The sequence below is a fragment of the Rana temporaria genome, chromosome 2, assembly GCF_905171775.1.
Source record: "Rana temporaria chromosome 2, aRanTem1.1, whole genome shotgun sequence".
In the NCBI taxonomy this organism is placed as follows: Eukaryota; Metazoa; Chordata; class Amphibia; order Anura; family Ranidae; genus Rana; species Rana temporaria.
In genome coordinates this window covers 506,293,690-506,310,250 of record NC_053490.1, presented here as the reverse complement: position 1 = coordinate 506,310,250, position 16,561 = coordinate 506,293,690, and the positions used below count along the sequence as shown (strand labels likewise).

At 43.8% G+C, this 16,561-nt stretch overlaps 1 protein-coding gene across 1 annotated transcript in view; it reads left to right on the top strand.

Moving 5' to 3' along the window:
• Window positions 1–16,561, top strand: part of MRPS6 (mitochondrial ribosomal protein S6) — an 84,088-nt gene that overhangs the window by 65,764 nt on the left and 1,763 nt on the right. The window lies entirely within an intron of this gene.

Below are 16,561 nucleotides of genomic sequence, written 5' to 3'. Positions count from 1 at the left end.
CAGCTCATAGAAGACACAAGAGAAAAAAATCTTCATAGCGCAAATCGCATGAACAAATATAAGTAGAAAATTTCAGACTAGGTCTCACTCACGAATCCGCCGAGTTAAAACAGCATTTAGGATAACCTAGCACCAATCCTTCAAATTTAGCCGCTCAGCGTCTCTGATGAGCTCTCCTCATTCGGGTCTGCGATCCGTCCCGCTCGTAACTTCTCCCCCACGCGTTACGTCACTAGACACGTGACTTAATCATGGGTAACTGCTAGCCAGGTCTCAGCTGATGTTATTTATAGTCAGCGAGATACACAGGCACCAACGGGATATGCAGTAATAGAGTGTTTCATCTTACATCATCGCAGGCTCATAAGGATTGGTAATATATTCATATGTATAATTTTAATACAAGTACAATTAAAATGAGTACAATTATTTAAAATTATTTAAAAACAATCATTATTATTCAACCACTGGGGATATGTCTCAACATAGCAGCCTCCAGTGGTTACAAATGGTACAGCACTATAACCTCCAACCCATTATCCATTTATATGGACAACTGTGGGTATGAAACAACCCCCACAGGACATTAGTAATACAACACTTGTAATAGAAAATGGTAAAGGGGAACTCCAGTAACTTATCAGTAACCATATTTACCGTATATAATAAAATTATATAAAATATATATATATATATAAACATAGAATATATATTTAAAACATGTTAAAATAAATTGATTTAAATTTAAAATTTAGTGTTTAAAATCAGAGAGGAAGTCGACTCAAACATACACATAATTATAAAAATATATAAATATGTGAAAAAATGTATGAAAATTAAAAAATCAGTAATCAGAGATGAAACAATTGAGATCAAATTCTATATTTAACCCATTCGGTGATAATGATCTCATTTCATGTATCCATCTTGATTCAGTCTGACTCAGTTGCCGTACCTTATGGCTCCCCCTCCAATGTGGATTATATTTGGCAATAGCCCAAAATTTAAGATCTTTGGGATTTTTTTGATGACACATGGAAAAATGCCGTGATACATTATGGTCAGGGAAGCCCTTTTCAATATTTTGAACATGCTCCCTCAAACGTTTCCACAAGGGCCTTTTAGTGCGGCCAATATACTGAAGAGAGCATGGACATTGTAAGGCATAGACTACACCCTCAGTTCTGCATGTTATTAGATCTTTGATTTGATATTCTGTTTGGGTAACATTAGATACAAAACTGGAGCATTTTTGTCCGTTGAAATTAGTTTTTTTGCAGGCAAAACATCTTTTGCAAGGGAAGAAACCTTTTCCTTGGAAAAAAGTTAGTCTATTGGACTTAGTAGGGGGATCCGGTACATTCTTAGCCACTAAATCCCTTAAAGTGGGTGCCCGTCTATAAATTATTCTTGGCATACTTGGCAATATACATTGTAATTGTTTGTCCGCCTGTAATATAGCCCAATGCCTTTTAAAAATGGTCTCCAGCTGTTTATGTTGGACGTTATAATTCAGAATGATTGGCACTTGATCATCCAAAGCTGTTCTTTTGACCTTATCTTTTATTAGTGTTTCTCTGGGTATCTCTAGTACTTTTTGGATCTGTGTCTGTATAAAACCAGTGTCATATCCTTTGTTCACGAACTTTTCGCCAATCATATTAGCTTGGTCTATGTATATTTGTGGGTCAGTACAGTTCCTACGAATCCTGACCAATTGTCCCTTCGGGATATTAATTAACCAGCCTGCAAAAAAACTAATTTCAACGGACAAAAATGCTCCAGTTTTGTATCTAATGTTACCCAAACAGAATATCAAATCAAAGATCTAATAACATGCAGAACTGAGGGTGTAGTCTATGCCTTACAATGTCCATGCTCTCTTCAGTATATTGGCCGCACTAAAAGGCCCTTGTGGAAACGTTTGAGGGAGCATGTTCAAAATATTGAAAAGGGCTTCCCTGACCATAATGTATCACGGCATTTTTCCATGTGTCATCAAAAAAATCCCAAAGATCTTAAATTTTGGGCTATTGCCAAATATAATCCACATTGGAGGGGGAGCCATAAGGTACGGCAACTGAGTCAGACTGAATCAAGATGGATACATGAAATGAGATCATTATCACCGAATGGGTTAAATATAGAATTTGATCTCAATTGTTTCATCTCTGATTACTGATTTTTTAATTTTCATACATTTTTTCACATATTTATATATTTTTATAATTATGTGTATGTTTGAGTCGACTTCCTCTCTGATTTTAAACACTAAATTTTAAATTTAAATCAATTTATTTTAACATGTTTTAAATATATATTCTATGTTTATATATATATATATATTTTATATAATTTTATTATATACGGTAAATATGGTTACTGATAAGTTACTGGAGTTCCCCTTTACCATTTTCTATTACAAGTGTTGTATTACTAATGTCCTGTGGGGGTTGTTTCATACCCACAGTTGTCCATATAAATGGATAATGGGTTGGAGGTTATAGTGCTGTACCATTTGTAACCACTGGAGGCTGCTATGTTGAGACATATCCCCAGTGGTTGAATAATAATGATTGTTTTTAAATAATTTTAAATAATTGTACTCATTTTAATTGTACTTGTATTAAAATTATACATATGAATATATTACCAATCCTTATGAGCCTGCGATGATGTAAGATGAAACACTCTATTACTGCATATCCCGTTGGTGCCTGTGTATCTCGCTGACTATAAATAACATCAGCTGAGACCTGGCTAGCAGTTACCCATGATTAAGTCACGTGTCTAGTGACGTAACGCGTGGGGGAGAAGTTACGAGCGGGACGGATCGCAGACCCGAATGAGGAGAGCTCATCAGAGACGCTGAGCGGCTAAATTTGAAGGATTGGTGCTAGGTTATCCTAAATGCTGTTTTAACTCGGCGGATTCGTGAGTGAGACCTAGTCTGAAATTTTCTACTTATATTTGTTCATGCGATTTGCGCTATGAAGATTTTTTTCTCTTGTGTCTTCTATGAGCTGTATCAGTGTGGAGGAAGTGCTGCACATATGAAACAGAAGTCTGCATAGTGTGATTAGATCAAACATCTCTCAATCATTACACAGGGTGTTGTGCACGGAAGAAACTCTGGTGTATCCACTGGACTAATTGTCTTTTTCCCTTCGTTTGTGGGTCTTGTATATATTGAATCACGTATACTTTGGGGTTTTCACATTATCTTAGTTAATACTCAGCGCAATATATTATACATAATTTTCTGCACTATTTGTTTGACTTACATCATTTTATTGCTGCGTTTATTATTTGGTTATTTTGTTAATGACATTTTTTTAAATATTTAACTAGCGCTGTAGTACCATTTTTCACATTAGTTACAGTTACAAGTTACTTGTCCGAAAAAGTAATTGAGTTAGTGACTCAGTTACTTTATTGGCAAAGTAACTAGTTACTCGGCAATGTAACAGATTTTTTTTTTTTTTATATTCTACAATGCAATTATGGTTAATCATATGCCTTTTTTTTCTATGTGTGTCTTTTCTACTGCAGGGCATGTTTTTTTTAAATCTATACCAAACCTAGAAATCTAGAAAGGATTTTAAAGGTTGTCCCGATACCACTTTTTTAGGACCGAGTACAAGTACCGATACTTTTTTTTAAGTACTCGCCGATACCGATTACCGATACTTTTTTTTTAAATGTGTCCCCAAATACAGCCATGTCCCCCCACATATGCAGCCATGTCCCCCCACATATGCAGCCATGCCCCCCCACATATGCAGCCATGCCCCCCACATATGCAGCCATGCCCCCCACATATGCAGCCATTTCCCTCCATACCTAAATGCCGCCGCCTAGTTAATCAGCGTGCGGGGAACATTACAGCTTTTTGAATAGCTGTCTGTTCCCCGCCGCGTATAGACACTCCCCCTTGCTCAGGATTGGACGGGTGATCTGCACTTTGATAGACAGATCACCTGAGCAAGGGGGAGTGTATATACGCGGCGGGGAACAGACAGCTATTCAAATGAAAGCTGTAATGTTCTCCGCACGCTGATTAACTAGGCGGCGTTGCGGTATGCGGTAGTATCGGATCTGGCATCGGGGGCATTTGTGTGAGTACAAGTACTCCCGCAAATGCTCAGTATCGGTAATCTCGGTAACGCCGCCCATGTAGTGGGAACGGCGTTGCCGAGAGGGTAAAAGTAATCAGGTAGATTACTAGTTACCCACAGGATGCCAATCGTTACGCAACGGCGTTTATTTAAATGCCGTTACTTGCAACACTGCTGCTAAGCAAACCATGAACAGTTCATATGTGGAGAATGATTGGTTTGGCTAATTTCTTTTTACTTTTTGTGTTGGCACCTTCTTGCTGGTAGGTTAATTGGCTCCTGTCTAAAATTTGCCCTATGATATTCTACTGAGCTAAGATGGCTACCCCCTGAATGCAGCTGCCCTGGGTACGCTCAGGTAAGCATTTGTTAGGTTAGCGTTTTGAAATATATAATGCAATAATGGATCTCCTATATTACTTCCCTTGTTATATATAGGTTTAGACATTGCATCTAAAAAAACATTGATGGTGTTGGAGAAACTGGATTTTGGTTTGAATAAGAGTAATTGTCCTTTCAAGACAGATGGGGGGGCGATGCATGATTAGCTGCATACAGGGGTAGGCATCCTGGGTGGACTCGGTTAGAATATCATATGACTGGTAATCAAACCAAGGGCCTTATTGCTGCCAGGGAGAAGTGCCACCACTAAGTGTTATATTCTTAATATCTAAAATTTAATTTGGCTTTAATATACAGAGTATAAATCCCCCATTATACAATTGTATGGATGTCGGGCTTAGTTAGTTCAAATGTCACATGTGAAAATCATTGAGTTCTCAATTTCTAGAAGCAACTGTACTGCCCATATGACAGTGATCATATGATTGGTCTCCAGCGTAAAGGACTGACGGTAACCTTCAGTAAAGCGTTTAAGGGGTTGTAAAGTCGCAAGGTTTTTCACCTTAATGCATTCTATGCATTAAGGTGAAAAACCTTCTGGGATCGAGTTGCCCCCCAGACCCGCACGGGTGCCCCCATGGAATGCGGCTCTTCGTGGGGGCACCCGATGAAAAGGAGGAGCCAGGATTGCCACCAGGACACCCCAGAAAAGGAGGATTGGTGCCAAACCCTTGCACAGAGCAGAGAAGTATAACATGTTTGTTATTTTAAAAAAAAAACACCTTTACAATCACTTTAAGCAACATAGAAGCTCTGATATATCATTAAGTGTCTGATTATTCAATAAGGAGCACACTACGTTCCATTTTCTGAAATGTATTAAAACTACACTCTATAGCCAACCTTTTAATAGACTCCTAACATTCACACCAATATTAGCTTGTTGGACATCTCAAAGTCATACAATATATAATTGTTGAGGTGTTTGTAAGGGTTAGTTCACATTTAATGTCCTTGCTATAGGTGTAGGTCATCTATGTACAGTGGATATAAAAAGTCTACACACCCCTGTTAAAATGTCAGGTTTTTGTGATGTAAAAAAAAAAAGACGGATAAATCTCTTCAGAACTTTTTCCACCTTTTTAATGGGCTTGGATATTTTTACCCCATAGCCCAGACATATGAAGAATACGGGAGATTGTTGTCACATATACCACACAGTCGGTACTTGCCAGATATTCCTGCAGCTCCTTTACAGGGGTTGTAAAGGTACCCTTTTTCTTTTTCCCTAAACAGCTTCCTTTACCTTAGTGCAGTCCTCCTTCACTTACCTCATCCTTCCATTTTGCTTTTAAATGTCCTTATTTCTTCTGAGAAATCCTCACTTCCTGTTCTTTGTCTGTAACTCCACACAGTAATGTGAGGCTTTTTCCCTGGTGTGGAGTGTCATGCTCGTCCCCTCCCTTGGACAACAGGAGAGTCAGGACGCTCTCTACGTTGCAGATAGAGAAAGGAGCTGTGTGTTAGTGGGCGTCCTGACTCTCCTGTAGTCCAAGGGAGGGGGCGAGCACGACACTCCACACCAGAGAGAAAGCCTTGCCATACTGTGTGGAGTTACAGACAGAAGAACAGGAAGTGAGTATTTCTCAGAAGAAATGAGGACATTTAAAAGCCAAATGGAAGGATGAGGTAAGTGAAGGAGGACTGCACTAAGGTAAAGGAAGCTATTCAGGAAAAAAAAATGGTATCTTTACAACCCCTTTAATGTTGCTGTAGCCTCTTGGCAGCCTCCCTGACCAGTTTTCTTCTCGTCTTTTCAATAATTTTGGAGGGACGTCCAGTTCTTGGTAATGTCACTGTTGTGCCATATTTTATCCACTTGATGATGACCGTCTTGACTGTGTTCCATGGTATATCTAATGCAGCCCTCAAAATTTGCACTCGCCTGCTCGCATTTGGCGAGTACAATTTTGAGCAGTGCGAGTATGGACAGGGCTGTTCTACGTATCCAGTTCCCCTCCCGCCGCGCACACACTCGCAGTGCGAGCTTTGCAAAGTTATGTACCAGCCAGCGCCGCCCTGCTCCACCTTTCCGGCACATTGCCACTTGGGAACGCCCCTCCCCACCTCCCACAATACACAGGCTAGCAGCAAAGCATAGCTTTGAAAGGAAGTGTTCCAGCCAGTCAGAGGCGTACTAAGTGGGGGGCGGGGCGCCCCGGGTGCCACACACTGGGGGGTGTAAGGCCGGCACTCCCCCTCCATGACTGAAGCGGAGACATCGGGCGGCCGCGGGTTTAATCAGCGCAGTGACAGGCAAGTAACACAGACTGACTGTACATACACAGAGCCTGTGTAGCTGCAGTGGCTTTGCAAATGGGGGGGTGTTCGCCACGCTCGAGTGACACCCGTCGGCCGGCGCACCCGGGACCCAACTATTCCCCTTCTTTTGTGCCCGCGCTGCGGCTCTGTCTGATCAGTCTCGGCTGTGACCTGTCTCACGTAGCCGAGCACAGTGAATCCGCTGCCTCCTCCCCCTCCTCCCTCTCCTCCCTCTCCTCCCTGTAGGCTACACGTGCCATGCACCATGTCCCACGAAACTGCGCTGATCATCTGAGCCGAGGCGACAGGTCACAGGCGAGGTACATTATGGGTCTGAAGGGGGGGTCTGGGTCTGCATTCTAGGTGGGGGGTGTCTGTATTGTGGGGTGTCTGCACTGTAAGGGAGGCTGCACTGTAGGGGGGGTCTCAGGTCTGTATTGTGGGGTGTCTGCATTGTAGGGGTGTCTGTATTGTGGGGTGTCTGCACTGTAGGGGAGTGTCTGCATTGTAGGGGGGCTGCACTGTAGGGGTGTCTGTATTGTGGGGTGTCTGCACTGTAGGGGGGGGTCTCAGGTCTGTATTGTGGGGTGTCTGCATTGTAGGGGGGCTGCACTGTAGGGGTGTCTGTATTGTGGGGTGTCTGCACTGTAAGGGGGGCTGCACTGTAGGGGGGGTCTTTTTTAGAGGGTTTCAGCTCCCGGGCTCCGAGGCACCAGAAGGAAGTTCGCCTCTCCCCTCTTCCTCTCGCCAATCATCTGGGACACGTCACAGGTCCCAGATGATTGCCCGGCCAATTGCAGTGCGCAGCTCGGCTCGCACATTCGCAGTGTGTGCATGGCTGTGAAGCCACAGCCAGGCACCTACAGCCAAGATGCCGGCGCCGCAGAGAGGAGGGGGCGACGAGCGGGACTTTCGTCTGCCTGCATCACTGGAACCTGGGACAGGTGAGTGTCCGATTTAATAAGTCAGCAGCTACACTTTTTGTAGCTGCTGACTTTTTTATTGGTGGAACTTCGCTTTAAAATGAAAAGTGTGTGCAAGGTTCCCTGTTTAAGTATACAATATCATATGTCTCTGTGAACTGGCCAAGCACCAAAACCAAGCCATGGATCCTTTCATTTATCTGGGCCAGACGGATTTAATTGGCACATTGTTATCCCCCTTTGTAAGTTACCGGTATTCGTTGTCCCTTCTTGTTAGCTGCTAAAGTCTGTTAGTGCTGAGATGCAGGACCACCTCAGTGGGTATCCCTGGAGGTTACTTGGCAACTGGCGATGTCATAAAGCCAGCTGATCAGAAGTGTAGAGCGGGAGCAAAGGGGTGTCTGCTTTGGGTTTAACCCTTGTGTACAGTAAGGGGGAGCACTGTCATATCTCAGGACAATGGCACACACTGGCATTCTGGGCTTGTATAGTAAGACAGTGATTAAATTAAATTCCCAACCCACCAGAATAGCTGAAGTCTGATTGTTGGCTGTTGGCAACTCTTCAACTCTGCTGATGTAATCCTATAAGGGGATTTTTTTTTTTTGTGAAACAATGCTAAGAACTGACTTGGCTTTCGATCAGAAATGGCCCCTAAAAAAGGAACGTCGTCCCTCTTTACCTTTTTTTTACTGGGTTGTCCACAAAAAAGGCATACTGATATGTCCAACAATCCAGAGGCGTTCTCTAGGGATCTGGAGCCCCACTGTTTCACACCCAGCCCCATGCTGCCATCTTCTCTGAAAACGGGTGCCCCCTGATGACACACATGGGGACACCCGATTCAGGGAAGCGCCCCGATGGGGACACCCGATTCAGGGAAGCGCCCCGATGGGGACACCCGATTCAGGGAAGCGCCCCGATGGGGACACCCGATTCAGGGAAGCGCCCCGATGGGGACACCCGATTCAGGGAAGCGCCCCGATGGGGACACCCGATTCAGGGAAGCGCCCCGATGGGGACACCCGATTCAGGGAAGCGCCCCGATGGGGACACCCGATTCAGGGAAGCGCCCCGATGGGGACACCCGATTCAGGGAAGCGCCCCGATGGGGACACCCGATGCAAGGAAGCGCCCCGATGGGGACACCCGATGCAAAGGAACAATCTGTTGTAAGGGGGTACTCTAATGTAAAGGAGCACTCTGATGGGGAAGCCTGATGTAAGAGGGTACTGTAGTGGGGGCTCGATATAAAGGGGACACTGATGGGGTCATCTGATCTAAGGGAACACCTGATGTAAGGGGGCTCGATATAAAGGGGACACCTGATGTAAGGGGGCACTGTAGTGGGGGCCCGATATAAAGGGGACACCTGATGTAAGGGGGCACGCTGAAGGGGACACCTGATGTAAGGGGGCACGCTGAAGGGGACACCTGATGTAAGGGGGCACGCTGAAGGGGACACCTGATGTAAGGGGGCACGCTGAAGGGGACACCTGATGTAAGGGGGCACGCTGAAGGGGACACCTGATGTAAGGGGGCACGCTGAAGGGGACACCTGATGTAAGGGGGCACGCTGAAGGGGACACCTGATGTTAGGAGGTCTCAGGTTTTTTGAATGTCTAGACAAAGGCTCCTTTAGGTAAATGAATGCATAAGATACATAAAATGTACTTTAAAATCTTCTGGGTATAATATTCTTGAAATGGGTCTCTTTACTCTTGTAGCAAGGGAACTGTAGATTGTTTTTTTACTTTAGGTCTACTTGAAATTATAAGAAGCTGGCAATGTGACGGGTAATCAGATGCCTCCATTGATTTATTTTTATTTTTTAACCTCTGCTTTTTTTTGTCATCGGTTTCCCCCACACCTACACTAGCCACCTTTTTATTTGCTTGCTTGTCTGCTGAGCTGCTGAATAGGATGCTACGCCTCCCATCCTTCTCCTCCTGCCCAGAACATTGGCATCCAAGTCTCAGAGCGATGGGAAAGGCACACAGACTGGCTGGGTGAGAGAGGGAGCACAGGGGCCAGCTCACTTCCCCACCGCCCCTCGCCCACCTCTCTCCTCGTAGTGGAAATTTCCAGTGCCTTTGTGTTACCAGCTGCCGCAGCTCTGACACGGCTTCTAAGAGGAATGAGGCATTGCAGTTTCCTGGCATTGCGGTTGCGGGCAGAGCTGTGTTCTCTGCCCATAGTATGCCGTGTGTCTCCTCGCCTAAATGGCTTTAGCTGTCAGCCTGGGTAAGAAGACAGAATATAGATTTGGATAAGAAGATTTGTACAAATATCGTCAGGGATTTACAATATTTATTCAAGCTTAGCGCTTTCCCACAAATGGCCCTTTTATTCCAAGGCTGAATATAAAGTGGACCTGTCACTCGGTCGCTGTTACGCTATTTGGTTGCCTGACCCAGCGTATTGTTCATAAAGAAGTGCAACCTAGAAGCTGGTTTCTATGCAGAGCTGCACCAGATTTTGCAATCTCCAGTTTTAGTAAATCCGCTTCTTTGTCTCCTAAGGTGACAACACTCCTTTACTGTACTGTATATGGAGAAACGGCGCTGTCACTCTAGGCTGCTTGCGCCAGTTCAAGGTTACTATTGTTTTTTTTTTTTTTTTTTTTTTAGCCTTGCCCAGTTCGCACCTGAACTACAGAACACCTTCCCCGCTAAGATGAGTAGACAGGATGGTGATCATGCTGATGACAACACTAATGCCGCGTACACACGACCATCTTTGGGGTTGTAAAAAATGAATTTTTTTTTTTAATGTCTTTAAAAACGATTGTGTGTAGGCTCCAGAGCATTTTTCACGATGTAAAAAATGGGCATTAAAAATTTCGAACATGCTCTAATTTTTCACGTAGTTTTTAACGTTGTAGTTTTTTTTTACGTCGTAAAAAATGGTCGTTTGTGGGCTTTAACGACGTGACAAAATCGCGCATGCTCAGATGCAAGTTATGAGATGGGAGCGCTCGTTCTGGTAAAACTACCGTTCATAATGGAGTAAGCACATTCATCACGCTGTAACAAACAGAAAAGCGCAAATCGTCACACGGAATCAGCAGCCCCAAGGGTGGCGTCATCCGAATGGAACTTCCCCTTTATAGTGCCGTCGTACGTGTTGTACGCCACCGCGCTTTGCTAGAGCATTTTCTTTTCACGATCGTGTGTAGGCAAGGCCGTTTTAAGGATCGGGTTGAAAAAAAAACTTAAACGTAATTTTTTACAATCCGAATAACGGTCGTGTGTACGCGGCATCAGAATTTTTGGTGCAGCTTATGCAGAGTGTACAGCAAGTTACATGCTAAGTGAATTTCTGGCAGGATAAACTGCTGTATTTTATTCACTTATCAAACAGATATAATAAACCATGTTTAATGATACATTCCTTTTTTTATTTTCTAATTTTTTTTTCCCTCCTCACTTTTTCTTTTTTTTTTTTTAACCTGGCAATCCTGCCTTTAATCAACTTCCCTGTCCTAAGGTGGCAACTGTACTGAGAGGTAGTATCACCCTAGGGCAGGGAGTCTGGTAGGACTACATAACACCTTCCTCTTTTTCCAGGTGTCTTGGAGTGTACAGTGATAGCAGGAAACCAAGCTAAGCAGAGGCAGAAGGTTATCGGCTCATACGTTTTTATTTTGGGGGGGGGGGTTTCTCTTTGTTTTCGTGTTGTGTTTTTTTTTTTTTTGCATTTGTTGAACATGTATGATAAAACCCTTTCATTGGCAGAAATGGAGACAGGCCAGACAATAATATTAATAATAAAAAGATGGTGGTGGGAATTAACCACTTAAGACTCGGACCAAAATGCAGGTAAAGGACCCGGACAGTTTTTGCGACGTGGCTCCCAAACAAAATTGGCATCCTTTTTTTTCCCCCCACAAATAGAGCTTTCTTTTGGTGGTATTGGATCACCTCTGCGGTTTTTATTTTTTGCGCTGTAAACAAAAATAAGCGACAATTTTGAAAAAAATTCTATATTTTTTCCTTTTTGCTATAATTAATATCCCCCAAAAATATATCCCAAAAAAAAATGTTTCCTCAGTTTAGGCCAATACGTAAAAAAAATCGTAATAAGCGTTTATCGATTGGTTTGTATAGTGTTTACAAATAAGGGGATAGTTTTATTGCATTTTTACTACTAATGGCGGCGATCTATTTTTTTTTTTTTTTTTTCATGACCGCGACATTATGGCGGACACATTTTTGGGACAATTGTCATTTTCACAGCAAAAAATGCTATAAAAATGCATTGTTTACTGTGAAAATTACAATTGTTTGGGAGTTAACCACTAGGGGGCGCTGACGGGGTTAAGTGTAACCTCATCTGTGTTTCTAACTGTAGGGGGGGTGGCTGTAGGTGTGACGTCATTGATCGTGCTTCCCTATATCCGGGAACACACGATCAATGAGAGCGCCACAGTGAAGAACGGGGAAGGTGTGTTTTACACACAGCTCTCCCCGTTCTTCAGCTCCGGGGACCGATCGCGCGACTCCAGCGGCGATCGGGGCCATCGGTCACGGAGCTTCGGACCGGGTCGTGGGTCGCCCACGACCCATGGATGGGCACTTAAAGAGGACGTACAGGTACGTGCTTGTGCCCAGCCGTGCCATTCTGCTGACGTATATGTGCAGGAGGCGGTCCTTAAGTGGTTAAGGTTTATGTAGTGGAGGAAGGGTCGCTGTTGAAAGAAAAGTGTCGTTTTTTCATTTCAGCTTGGCTTTAACAGACCGAAGGGTGCAAAAAAAGACATTTACTGTTAGTTTGCATACACATAAATTGTATATCACTTTTTTTGTATGTTTTTTTTTTATTTTATTTAAACTTTTGAGTCTCGGGGGTCATATTGCATGCACTGCATGTTTAAAGATCTACAGTACCTGCAGATTTTCTTTTCCTTTTTTTTTTTTTCTTTTTTTTTTTTATATTTTAATGAAAGTGAAGCAGGAAGCTGCAAAATCGAGGAGAGTCCAACGGATTCTTGTCAGTAAATGTTTGCGGTTTCACGTCTTATTATTACCCTCAAGCTATTAGTCAGGGAAGCTCAATTCACAAAGTCTAAACAAGTGTCTTTTGCAATAGTAATTGTTCTGTTAAGCCATAAGTTTTTTTATTTTTAGCGCTTATTAAAAATGATTGTTACAGCTTCATGAGCTGAGCCTCTGCTTTAATTGCAATGAAGGAAAAAAAGAATGCCTCGCACCTGGTCACCATTTTTTGTCCACTTTTCATAACGGATCTTCTCTATATCCTTAAAGGATCACTAAAGTTTAATTATTATTTTTTTAAATAACAGACATGTTATACTTGTCTCCACTGTGCAGCTCGTTTTGCACAGAGTGTCCCCGAACCTGGTCTTCTGGGGTCCCTCGGCGGCTGTCTTGGCTCCCCCCCGCATGGACTCAACACCTTCATGCGAGTGAGCGAGCATGGTGTTGAGTTTTTGCGGGCACGCTCCCGTGATGCAGCCGTAGCTCCCGACTGTATCACTCAGCCCCGCCCCCTAGCGCGCTGCGTCATTGGATGTGATTGACAGCAGCGCGAGCCAATGGCTGCGCTGCTTTTAATCAACCGATGAATGAGCCGGGAAGCCTGCACGTTCACGGCGCAGGATTTTCGAGGGGTAAGGTAAGTAAAGGGGGGGTTTGGGGGGGCCTCTTATCCGCAGATGGTTTTTCACCTTAATGCATAGAATGCATTAAGTTGAAAAAACGTTTACCTTTACAACCCCTTTAAGGCTTCTTAGCTGTTGCTTGGCAACTCAAAGTTTCAGCTCCTTCCATACACTTCCTACAGGATTAAGGTCTGGAGACTGGCTAGGCCACTCTGACCTTAAATTGATTGTAAAGTCTCATTTTTAATTTGGGCAGGGTAGCCTGGATCCTCCTCTTCTCTGGTCCCTCTTCGCTGCTCCTGGCCCCTCCCTCCTGTCGATTGTCCCCACAACAAGCAGCTCGCTATGGGGGCACCAAAGCCAAGCTGCAGCTCCCTGTGTCCATTCAGACACAAATCTGCCGTTCGACCCTGTCCACTCTCTCTCATGATTGGCTAACTGACTTTGACAGCCGCAAGAGCCAATGGCCCTGCTGCTGCATCTCAGCCAGTCGGGAGGGAAACTCGCGGACGGCCGAGAGACTCATGGACAGATATGGGGCTCGGGTAAGTATTGGGGGGTGCTGGGGCGGCTGCTACAAACAGAAGGCTTTTTATCTTGATGCATAGAATGCATTAAAGGGACTTTTTTTTTTGTTAAATAACAAACATGTTATACTTACCTCCACTGTGCAGCTGTCCCCGAATCCTGTCTTCTGGGGTCCCTCTGCGGCTGTCTCGGCTCCTCCTCGCAAAAGCTTTCCACCTTCATGCGAGCGAGCTCGCATGGTGGAAAGCTTTTACGGGCGCGATCCCGTGATACAGCGGCGGGCATATTCAAAAAAGTGTTAATAATAGTTTCTTTTTATCAATTAAGAAAATGGAACGTAAATGAACAGAAGTGAAAATCAAATCAATATTTGGTGTGGCCACCCTTTTGCCTTCAAAACAGCATCAGTTATTTTAGATACATTAAGGGGAAATAATTTTTTAATCCCCTGCAGATTTTGTAAGTTTTCCTACTATAATTTTTATCATAAGTGTATTTTAAATGATGGAAACCGAGAATCAACCACAAATCCAGAAAACACACGATACAAATGTTATAAATTGAGTTGCAGTTCAGTGAGGTAAGTAAAACGGAGGGTTCGGGGGGGGGGGCGGTACCGTCGGATGTTTTTCCCCCCTAATGCATAGGATGCATTAGGGGGGGAAAAACATTTACCTTTACAACCCCTTTAAGATAAAAAAGAAAAACTTCTGCCTTTACAACGCTTTTAATGTGCTTCTTCTTGAGCCACTCCTTTCTTGCCTTGACAGCATATTTTGGGTTATTGTCATGGATGAAAGACCCATCCACGACCCATCTTCAGTGTTCCAGCTGAGGGAAGAAGGTTCTCATCCAAGATTTTACAATACATGGCCTCTTTGGTGATGGAGGTCCCAACTGCCTTGAGATCATTCACAAGCTCCTCTCGTAGAGTTCTGGGCTGATCCCTCACTTCTTGCTGATGGTCTTGTAGCCCATTCCAGCCTTGTGCGGGTCTACAATCTTGTCCCTGACGTCCTTTGACAGCTCTTTGGTCTTGCCCATGATGGTGGGTTTGAATGGAGATTCTGTGGACAGGTGTCTTTTATACACATAACGAGTTGTCGTTGGGCCGCTTTTTCATCCATCCATTTGCGGATGAAAACGGGACATACATTGGTCCCTATGTGATAAACATCCGCTGACGCCCATAATCACCCGCCTCCGCAAAGATCCGATTTTGCGGACAGAAGAAAACCCTATTTTTTTCTTCTGTCATCGGATCGGATGAACACGGACACACGGTCCGTGTTCATCCGATCCCCCATTGGGGAGAGTCCGGTCCCTGCACAGTGTGCGGGGACCGCCCTGTCAGCCGCCGGCTCAGTGGGGATATACGGAGCGATCACCGCTGAGCTGACGGACACACGTGTGAAAGGGCCCTAAGGAGCACCTTCTTAAATTAACAGGACTAATCTGTGTACCACATGAACACATACTGTAGCCAGTCTGTGGGAGACAGAATTATTGTTGGTTGGTAGGGGATCAAATACTTATTTTACTCACTGAACTGCAACTCAATTTATAACATTTGTGTTTGTTCTTGATTTTTGGTTGATATTCTGTCTCTGTCATTTAATATACACCTATGATCAAAATTATAGACCCTTCTTTTCAAGTGTGCAAACTTACAAAATCTTTAGGGGATCAAATAATTATTTTTCCCACTGTACACTTACACAGTTTTTGAAGAAAGGTAGGCGGTAGGTACTGTAGGTTGTTCCAAACATCTTGGAGAACCAACCACAGATCTTCTTCTGGAAATGTAGGCCGCCTCAAATCCTTCTGTCTCTCCATGTAATCCCAAGCAGACTCCATGATGTTTGAGATCAGGGCTCCGTAGGGGCCAAACCATCACTTCCAGGAATCCTTGTCCTTCTTTACATAAAATATGGTTCTTGATGACCTTGGCTGATTGTGGTCGTTGTCCTGTTGCAGAATAAATTTGAGGCCAATTACATGCCTCCATGATGGTATGGCATGATGGATAAGTATCTGCCTGTAGTTCTCAGCATTGAGATTTAGTTCCATACCCTTCTTCATTTGCTTCCCATAAGCCCAAGGGGGTTTTGATACACCCAGTTAAAAACAAAAAAAACCCTGTCCTAAAGGTTTCCTGGAGGTTTTTCACTCTGAATGGCACCCAACACAACCTCATAACACACCTGCAATAGTTTGAGGCTTCATCCTGCATTGCAGTGGACCGCAATACAAGATGAAACACCAATGTAAGTTGGGGTTCGCTGCATTTCAAAACATGGAGCAAGCAATTATTTATTTTTTTATTTAGTGCATTTGTGGTCTGTTCAAATGAATCGGTTGCAACACATGATAATGTACGGTGTATAATGTATGTAAATTGAATGTGCAAGAGGCAATGGTGTGAATGGGCTATAATAAAAAATTGTGTCACACTTAAAGTGTATGTAAACTCTAAGAATCAGGAAGTGTGTTGGTGGCAGAATCAGGCTGGGTTCACACTACGGTTTTCCCGTCCGTCAGCCGCATACGATTTATATGAAAAAACGTATGCGGCTGAAACGGACGTGAACGTATGGCACCGCACATATGTGCGTTTTCCATTAACATTAATGTTAAAGGAAAACGTATGCGGTTGCCATACTGTTTTAAAAACGACCGCAAAACCGTGGTTGAACACGGTTTTG